This window comes from Nelumbo lutea, chromosome 2 (genome assembly GCF_056320005.1).
Source record: "Nelumbo lutea isolate HS-2025 chromosome 2, American lotus-T2T, whole genome shotgun sequence".
NCBI lineage: Eukaryota > Viridiplantae > Streptophyta > Magnoliopsida > Proteales > Nelumbonaceae > Nelumbo > Nelumbo lutea.
In genome coordinates this window covers 34,889,123-34,898,285 of record NC_142685.1, presented here as the reverse complement: position 1 = coordinate 34,898,285, position 9,163 = coordinate 34,889,123, and the positions used below count along the sequence as shown (strand labels likewise).

The 9,163-nt window shown below is 42.4% G+C and overlaps 1 long non-coding RNA gene and 1 other non-coding gene across 2 annotated transcripts; one reads left to right on the top strand and one right to left on the bottom strand.

Annotated features, from left to right (window-relative positions):
- Positions 1-4,920: 4,920 nt before the first annotated feature.
- Positions 4,921-5,007, bottom strand: LOC148869799 (small nucleolar RNA snoR14). The gene has a single exon (XR_016108403.1). It is a non-coding gene; the product is annotated as a small nucleolar RNA snoR14 (small nucleolar RNA).
- On the top strand, positions 4,995-5,841 carry LOC148869798 (uncharacterized). Its single transcript, XR_016106694.1, has 2 exons — positions 4,995-5,159; positions 5,277-5,841. It is a non-coding gene; the product is annotated as an uncharacterized LOC148869798 (long non-coding RNA).
- The last annotated feature ends 3,322 nt before the right edge of the window (positions 5,842-9,163 follow it).

The window sequence follows — 9,163 nt, the reverse complement described above, 5'->3', positions numbered from 1 at the left end:
TCGACTAAAGGCCCGCCTAGCCTGAGCCAAAGGGTTATGGGTGGATGAACTGCGTAGTGTACTATGGGCCTATCGAACCACCATCAAGACCGCCACAGGAGAAACCCTCTTTAGTCTCACCTATGACATAGAAGCAGTAATCTCGTCTGAAATCGAGGTGCCTACGCTACGATTACAAGCATATGACAAAGGGGCCAACAATGATGAGCTCCGCACCAACCTCGACCTCATAGAAGAGGTACGAGACCTCGCATATATTCGGACCACAACATACCAACAAAAGGTGGCTCGGTACTATAACAACCGGGTCAGGAAGCGGCACTTCTGTGTAGGCAACCTGGTCCTCCAGAAAGTAATGGTATCTGAGCCCGGAGCGGGTAAGCTGGGGTCGAACTGGGAAGGTCCCTATCGGGTAAAGCGAATACTCGGGGAAGGTACGTACGAGCTCAAAACGTTGGAAGGAAAGCAGGTACCCCGAGCTTGGAACATTAGCAACCTAAAGTAGTACTACTTGTGACCGATGGCCCAGAGTGGACACCGATTCGCTCCACCTGGGTGAGCTAAGTCCTAGTCGCCTCTATGGCATGGGCGAACTAAGTCCCAGTCGCCTCTATGGCATGGGCGAGCTAAGTCCCAGTTGCCTCTATGACATGGGCGAACTAAGTCCCAGTCGCCTCTATGGCATGGGCGAACTAAGCCCTAGTCACCTCCACGACATGGGCAAAGCTTATGAGTGGACTCCGAGTCACTCCCCAAGCCTAAGGGCTATGAAATCGAACTAATGGTGGCTTCAAGCAAAGCGTAAGACCCCATTGCCTCGCCCGCTAAAGTCAAAAGTGCAGACAACTCGCGACAAGAAACTTAGGAAAAATCTTACTAAGGTTACTCTTACTCGCTACCAAGCCTGGTAGACTGATAGTTCGGGTAACTCATGTAATTTTGAATGACTCCCGCTTCAGTTACCCTCGTTTGTTGCTAGCTCGATAACTCAACAGCTCAAGTAACCTATATACGTATGACTTGGATCAGAAAGGAACCATTCTAAGCAAAAAACAATATTTCGTTAAGTACAGAGGTTCTTCATAAAAAACCAGGCCTAACGACCTAGGAAAGTACATCAGAAAGAGAAAGAAAAAGAGGAGAAAATTGGGCTCAACCTCCCGGGAACATGCATCCAGAGATCAGAAAAGAGAGAGAGAAAAATCAAGAAACACCCCAACATCAAGGATCCAACACCTCTACGTCCTCATCCGTTTCCTCCAATGAATCGGGCTCCTCCTCCTCCACTGCATCCATCGTCTCAGGGGACAAGCCCTTCATGGTATTGCCGTCAAGACTAAGGTTAGAAAACTTCTTCTGGACCAGATATCGGCAAAGCTTGAACCCCGAGTGGTAGGAGTTCGTGCGGTACTCGACCTGTAGTCACGAAACTCCGGGGACTCTTTGAAGCGGTCCACGTCCTTGATCCGTCCCTCCTCCACAGCAGCATCAAAGGTTTGAGCTCATTCATGGAGGCTGGCCTCCATACCCCGCACCTCCTGACGAAGGCTCTCCCTATCCTTGGCCGTCCTTGAGGTCTCTTCCCTGTAACAGGCGTTCTCCTCCATCATCTTGGAGATCTGCGCCTCCTGGTCCTAAATGAGCTGCCCCTGGGCCTTGCTCCCCTTCTTGACTTGGAGGACCTCACCCCGGGCCCAGTCCATCTTGCGATTGAGCCTCCGCACTTCTATCCTTTGGGCGGCGGCATCATGGGAGTGAATAGCCGCCTGACAGGCCATGGCATGGAGGGCGGAGTTGAATTGCCAATAGAGAGCCGAGGTAAGTAAAAAAAAAAAAAGAAAGGGGAGAAGAAGGGAAGGTACTTACCACCATACAGTGAGTCGAGGCCAGCCCCAGAAACCGCCTAGGGTGTATCTTCGACCACTCCCCTATCTCCTCGTGGAAGATCGAGTCCCGACTTCTCCACGTGGCCAGGGCATAGTTGGTGATGCTCTCATCACACCCCTTGGTGGGGAACACTGGCATGGCAGACGAGACGGTCGGCGCAGGGACCTCTCCTTCACCGCCTTCCACGGCTACCTCCTCGGGAAACATGGGCGGGACCTTTGGTGGTGGAACGAAAGACGGGTCTGTAGCCTCGAACTCGGCGGCCTTGGAAGAAGATGCTTTGTCTTGGCGAAACCTCTTCGCCCTACTTTTGCCCCTCAGGGAGTTCGATAGGAGGCGGGCCGCGTCCACGTCCGACATTGCAGTTGCAAAAACAAAGAGGTGTTAGCCCAGTTCATAAAAAAAAGAACCTGAAGTTAACCTATCGGGGCTTAGGCCGGCTTGCACAAGCTTGTTCTCGGCCAAGTAGTCCGAACAGAGGAGGCCAATCTCAGCCCATGACTGTAGCGTTTCCTACGTCCTTGGATCCAAGCTAGCGCCCGGATCCTGAATGGCAACCCTCCAGTGGGTCGGGAAGGGCCACCCCTCGGGATTACGAACTACAAAGTAGCCCCGCTTCCAGGCCGGGATCCTATTGGGAAACTCATGGAGGAGCTTGAAGCCAGGACTGGGGGAAAAATAATAAGAGCGCCTATTTGTAGGGGCTCCGGGGGAAGCGTTCTTGATTGACAAGATGGAGGCAAAAATATCGAGAGAAAGAGGAAGACAATACTCGTAAAACAAAGAAATGGTTCCAACTAAGTTTCGAACAGAATTCAAGTGCAACTGGTCTGTGGTGACATTGAAGTGAGTGAGAACCTCTACTATCAAAGGGTGTAGGGGAAGGCGAAGAGTAGCCATGAGCTGTTCCTCAAAGGTCACAATTTCGTCGTGATCGTGCTCCCAAGGATAATTACCGGTTGGAAGGTTGTAGATAAGCTACTTATGGAGGTTGTATTGAAAGACCAGGGCCCTGGGTCTCTCCATCAACATAGAAGAAGGATCGAAACTGTCTGACTCCCGATTTCGGGAGGTGGAAGCCAAGTTACCAAAGGCTTCCCAAGCCTCCGGAGATTGCCCCTCCTGAAGTTCCCGAGCTCTGGATACCCAAACATAATTGAGTAAGGTAGGAGGGACTCACCGAAGAAAGTGAGCTGAAAAGAACGACACGAACGGAAGGAACTCGAGCAAGTAAGGCGAAGGCATGACCTCAAAGCCGAAAGCAAGGATGGTTGGTACGAGAAAATGAGGCCTGGGGCCCTCCTATTTATAGCTACTGTGCCCGAAAAGCGATGGCCCCGATTAAAGCGATCCAATGGCCCATAGCAAAACCGGCTACACATTCTCCGAGTTCGAAAATAGTTTAACGCATTTTTTGGCGCCTATAGGATGTATAATCGCGTGACGTTCCGCATACGCCTCACACGGTCCGACAAGATAGTTTGAACTATGGGTCAAATCCACGCATCACTTCATGAACTCCCTGCGCCATGGAAAATCCCCTTGCTCGAGAAGTGGGGGGCAATTGATGAAGGGTGATTTGACCCGACCCCCTAACTAGGTGACATGTGTACATGACTCAACATATATGACAGCTAGGCTTAGGCGGACCGGCACGTGGACATGACTCGGTGCATGTAGCAACTCACCAAGTACCAGCTCGCCACAAAGCGAGCTCGAGTGCGCCAATGTCCCGAGCTGCACTCCGAGCCAATCTCATCTCAGTTCGCGAACTGAGAACAAGTTCACCCTAGGCCCAAGCAAGTGGGCCACCCCGAAGACTACTCGCCTCAAGGAGAATCACTTCGGCATGCCACCGGTAGCTCGCTATGGAGTAACCCGCTACATAGTAGCTCGCTACAGGGTAGCTCACTGCAGGGTAGATCAACACCCAACGAGAAGCTTCTTATCTGACGGAACCGTACCTGCCGCACTGCTCCCACGTCCTTTGTCTGGTGGTGCAGCACCTGCAGATTCAGAGAATTGCGCTCACGTCTCTCGACATGCGGTGCAACGCCTACCGATTCAGAAGGTTGTACCCACATCTCTCGACAGGTGGCGTCGCAAACCTACAGGTTGTCTCCTGATTGGTGGGACCGTACCAAGCAACGGTCACTGTAGCCTGCCTGCCTTCAGTCCTGACAATAACGGTCAGCCACCTCGAGACGCTACCCAACAAGCATATCCCGCCGCAGCAGGGATACGTGGCCGACTCAGTCGAACTCGTCAGAGCATCGGTATATAGACACTTCAACTCCCGAGGGACCAAGGTATCGCATATTCACCCCTCTCTAGCTCTTATCTTCTTGCATACTCACTCTCTTTCTTATGCATCGGAGAGTCCCCGCCGGGTGTTCAACCCCGGGTCCCTTCGTCCTTCTTGCAGGTATCTCTTGCCCATCACCAGTTAGATGCCCCGTCACTTCCAGCTTGGAGTGGTCGGATTGCGCATCATCAATTTTCTCCTAGGGCTGATTTTTTCTGCCCGTTCTGAACGGATTTACTTCTGCAACCACCATTCGCGTTATCGTTATCTGTAGAGCAAGATTCAATACTGAGCCTCCCTAGCATAGTGGAGCCACCACGTTTTCCTGGGCGACGGTGGAGTCAGCTTCTTTGGTTGTGGTTGTGCCTCTGAACCTCCCTAGCTCTCCTGGGTTGATTGATGCGAGGCCGATTATAATTAGAGTTTGTTCATATAAATATGCATGCACCTATAACTAAACACTCTTGAAGTTGAACATGACAAACTGTGAATGCAGCTGGACGAGCAGGGTTACTGAATGTGCAATTTTGTAGAACCAGGAATGGCACTAAAAATCTTGAAATACTCCTAAAAGGATACTGAGAACAATAAATCCAAAATACGAAAAAAAAGGGAAAGCTGCAAATCAAAGAAAATCAAACCCCAAATAAGTAAATTAAAAGAGAAAGAAACAAAACCTCCAATGGCGTGTTGAAAATGAATTCAAGGTGTCGGTTGTTGTGGAGAAAACAAACAAAACCTGTTGGGATTCATGATTAACATCACACTAATAATTTCAGTGGGTTGATAGACCATGAGTTTCATCGTCACCTCGTCTTCCCCAACATCCATCAACACACCATTAACTAGTGTTTTGAAATAAGGAAACTAAAGAGAGTGGAGAACAATCAGAAGGTAACCACTATGAAGGTTAGAGTGAGGGAGAACATTTATTTGACTAAAGCAATTGCCAAAGTTTATTATGAAGGTTAGAGTAGCCACTATGTTTTCCTGCCGCATGATTTTTTTTTCTTTTATTTGGAAACTTCTGTCAAAACGTTCTCTATCATTCTAACCTTCAGTCAACTTCTACAATTGACTGAAGCAATTGCCGAATGGCACCAGCTTCTGCTATGAAGGTTCTCAGCTCTCTCCGGTCACGATGGCAGCCAACTTCTGCTATGTATGTTAATAAGAGTACACATCTCCCGAATGGTGCTAGCTTCTACTATGAAGGAACAACCATCCAGGTCGTGCTTGGAGATGAAACAGCGCTCGCAGATTGCCTCGGTTTGTTCAGAAAAGAAACTCAGCTTCTGTACTAGAGAAAAACGAGAAGGGGAAGAAGAGAGATCGGGGGATGACTACGGAAGTATGTCGTCGCTGCTGTTCGTGTATCATAAGGTCAGGGAAGATGAACAATGTTTTTCTTCTAAGGGTAGTATGGAGATTAAAAAATATTACAACGACAGATTTTGATGGAAGGCTAATGGAAGTGGGTCTTTGTCTCACAGTCATAGTACATGGGGGGTCTTTGTCACATACCCCATAGTACGGGGTGGGTCTTTGTAATTTACCCAAATTTATATTCAATTCAAATTTGCTCTACAAAATGGCATTTGATAACACTAAAGTTTGAAAAGTAATAGAAGTGTTTTTTCTGCTTTTCAGAACTTATGAAAAAATAAGTGTGTTTGAGTTGGACAATAATTCAATGTTTAAAATTATAAATTTTACCATTTTGCCCCATGATTACCCACATTTCCCCCTTTTTATAATAAACAAACTTCAATTTAATGCCATACTGCGTTTCCTCATGGTTCCTACTAGGATTAAAGTATCGGTATTGGATATTATATCGGATAGCTTGGGTAAAGTAGGAAAATGCATACAAATTCCATAAATATATTAATACTACAAAATTTAATGTTAAAATAACCATAAATAGTGTATAAATATAAAGAAAGCGTATATTTGATTGGTATATATGAAGAAATGCATTACAATTATTATAATAAGTTGCACAAATCATACAAATTTGTTGATACTAAATTAAACAAGAGTCTAAGACATATTATATAGATCTTTACAAAGTAATACATACGCAACCATTATTATTTTATTTTCTATTAAAGTCCAATGCAAAAAAAAAAGTATATGCAACATTTGAATTATTATATTAATTATTTTATATGTATCTTGTTTTTTAATTTTTAATATTAATTAAACGGTCAACTAAAAATTTAATTCTCAAATGTTTGGTAAGTAATATTTTTATTTTTGTAAACAATAAATATGTTATTATAAAATGTAAATTAAAGTATCAATTAATAGTTTACAAAAATATATGATCTTAAAATATATCAAATCTATTAAAAGTTTGAAGATACATATCATATGTAAATTCATAATTTCTAATTACTAAAATAATTATTCCACTATTGATATTTTTGTTTCTTTAAATTATCAATTTTTTGATATAAATGTAGATTAGTGGATTTGATAGATTCAGTTTATATTATATTCTCAAATAATTTATAAATAATATTATTATTTTTATAAATAATAAATACATTGTTATTTAATACAAATCAAAATATTAAATAATAATTTATAAATTTTTTAAGATACATATCATGTGCAAATTTATAAATTTTATGTACTAAAATAATTATTAGTTTCCAAAGAAAAAGGATTAAAATAATTATTCTATTATTAACACTTTTATTTGTATAAATTTCTTAAGATTAAAACTCATTTTTGATATAAATATGGATTTGATAGATTATTTTTTCTATTAGTTTATAATATTTTAATTTTAAATATTATTCTTTTTTAATTTATAGTTGGGAAGGCTTAATATAATATATTTTATATTTATTTGAATTGGTTATAACCAATAAATAATACAATTTAATGTTTTTCATTTATTATCATAAAATGAGTATTGGCTTAGTCATTAATGATGTGTTTAATTGTTCGCGTGGGTTAATTCTTATAGTGTGTTGTTTGATAGCTCTTGAGTCTTGATATAACTTTGGAGTGCTAATTATCGAATTTTATCTGCCGATATTATATAATACGCACCAATACAATGGCATACATTACTAAAAGGATATAATTCCAATCATAACGTATTTTGTACATCGGTACCTTCCGATACTGATACAATATGCCATCGTACCAATGCCTTCCTACCAGTAATCTTAGCTTTTATACCTATCAAATAGCCACACCAAATCAAACAATTTAAGAGTATAAACGAATAAATAAATAAATATGTTAATTAGAAATCTTAAAATTCAAACAATATCAGATTTCTCAAATGATCTTTAATTTAAACCAAGAGATAGATTCAACAAATACAAACACTATTTCAATTTTAAGTAATGCTAGAATCCTAAAAAATGAAGAAAAAATGTAGATTAATAGAGGAAAGGGGGAGGGCATTATACTTTTTTTTTTTTTTTTTGGTATTTGGTGATGTGGGTGAATCCCCATAGGGACAATTTGAGTATCACAGTAGCACATATAATTTTGCCTAAAACAATTGTTGATTAATTAGGCATCCACTGCCAAAAATTGTCTAGCTCTATAATTTTGACTTGACAGCAGTGATTGATTAAGTATCCGAGAGAGCTTTCTGAGATAGAGCTAGGTAGAAAATAATGGACCTCACAGGATCAAACCTGTGTAACCCTAGACTCTGTGTGGTAAATTTCGTGGACCTCACATGCTTGCCGTTAAACTCGTTAACTCTATCAGATGATAAACTTTTCACTAGGGGTTCATCCTTCCTGTAATCTTATAGCTTCTTTCTCATAATGGTTAATAAGATATTAACGTAGTCATCCCTTCACCTGATAAGGGTAATTTTTTGCGTAATATTTTTATAAAATAACTAAAATAAAATAAATTTTTTAGTAAAATATCAAAAAGGACAGGAATACTGTTCATCGTCTTCTCTGACTCTTTATTCATGCGAAGAAAGTGTGCGATGGTTCCACTCTACTTTTATGTTTCATGGAGTATTCGTGTTATTTGTTTCTCGATAAATCCATAAGGAAGAAAAGATTTTAATTAGTCAATTTTCATCTGTCCCTGCGAGCCCCAGCTACCCAAATGAATGGTCAGAATAAATTCAGTGGATGATTTGGTGGTGCCATTCACTTGTTTCTGCTGACTCACAGTTCTGAGCTCTATGCTATGGATCAAGAGGGTTCAAATGAGAGATGTTATGTCCACAGCTTGAACTTCAATGCACCGCTTCTATCAACAAGGCGTCTTGCCGCAGATGGTTCCATCGATGCAGATGCAAATGCAGATCCCTGAGGAATTGCTCGCGATATAAGTAAAAGGATCCCATTTTCATGGGAGAGATCTCTTGGAATGCCCAAAGACGACATTGAGAAAAGTGACCTCCTTGCTGAGAGCCCACCACCTCCCAAGCTCCCATCGGTCGATGGTGCCCTCCGACGAAAGTGGCCTGCGATGATGACGATGATTTGCCGACAACAACAACGATGATGAAGATGATAATTCAACGGACTGTGATGACGATACCGACACCGACGACGATGAGGTTTTGTCATCAGATGTAATAGACGACAATTTCTCGTTATCAGAGTCCATAGATATTGTTGATAGCGTGAACCTTGGGGTGCGTGGATTGGAGCATGAAGGTTTAGAGACGGTGGAGTCTAGAGGAAATCACTCACCGAGTTTCATAATACGTCGTTTTCTCCCGGCAACAGATGCCTTGGCTTCTTCTTACTCAAATTCTTCAAAGAAGAAAATGCTTGAGAGGGTTCCTTCTTCTTCTGCCTACCATTTCTCAAGTGATGATGATGATGATGAGTTGATCAATGATATTCAAGTCCCAGAAACAAAAAGATTTATTCATCCCCGAAGTACACTGGCATGATAGTATAGACCTGCCAAGGCGTGTGGGCTTGCACCTTTCTTCCCTTGGCGCATGAAGCACACACTGCT